The following is an 891-nucleotide window of genomic DNA, read 5'->3' on the forward strand; positions in this document are numbered from 1 at the left end:
ATTATTATTATTATTATTATTATTTAACATACCAGATGATCCCTTTGGTTTGTTCAAGGTTTTTGGTTTTCTTTTCCTTGTCTGAATACCTTCTTTCTTCATGGCAAGGGGTCTGGCCACCTAAAAACATGAAATCAGATTTTAAAATACTGTAATGACACCTGTGGCTTTCCCCTGTTTATTTTAATTGTGTATATATTTTTTTCAATTGTATCAAATCTCGTTTTCATGAGACATCTAATATAGCCTACCCCGTGTAACTTTGTGTAAAGTCCACACGCGTTGCACACGGGTTCTCCGTCTGCGTTTCTGCGCCACAATGTTGTAGTGCTGGTCTGGCAGTTCGCGCATGACAGGCCAATCCGCCTTGAAGACGACTGGAGGCAAAAGCAATTAACATTGTCATTAATTGATAATGATGAAGCTAAAGTCTCTTAGATTCATGAATCCAAAGTGGTAGAATTAAATAGATGTGGGCTGTTAATTTCTGGCAGATTAAATTAATGTTCAATTAATCTATGTTTAAATGCATTTTAATTTAATCGATTTTTTTTACTTGATGTTTAATGCAAAGTAAATTTCATAATCATAAACAATAAAATAAAAGGGGCTTCGATTGCACAAATATATTTGTAAAAATTTTACATTAAAAAAACAATAAAATATATGCATGCGCACTGTCTTTTTGTAGCCTAAACAATTAATGTTCAATGCATGCAATACAAATAGCGTTTATTATGGGAGTAGACCTGTGAAGATGTTCCCAGATAACCTCTGGCTATTGTTTGAAATAAATAGGCAGGAAATGGAGTGGTTAAGTAGCTCATCGAGTCGGTGCTCACCATACGCTTCTGAGGTTTAATTAATGGTCGGCTGAGTCCATTCATTTTG

The 891-nt window shown here is 34.6% G+C and overlaps 1 long non-coding RNA gene across 1 annotated transcript; it reads right to left on the bottom strand.

The window, feature by feature from the left end:
- Nucleotides 1-37: 37 nt before the first annotated feature.
- Nucleotides 38-891, bottom strand: LOC107735634 (uncharacterized). The gene is made up of 3 exons (XR_001639463.1): nucleotides 843-891; nucleotides 252-377; nucleotides 38-120 (listed from the first exon to the last, which is right to left on the bottom strand). It is a non-coding gene; the product is annotated as an uncharacterized LOC107735634 (long non-coding RNA).

Source organism: Sinocyclocheilus rhinocerous, unplaced genomic scaffold (assembly GCF_001515625.1).
Source record: "Sinocyclocheilus rhinocerous isolate Xijiao unplaced genomic scaffold, SAMN03320098_v1.1 C36190694, whole genome shotgun sequence".
Classification (NCBI taxonomy): domain Eukaryota; kingdom Metazoa; phylum Chordata; class Actinopteri; order Cypriniformes; family Cyprinidae; genus Sinocyclocheilus; species Sinocyclocheilus rhinocerous.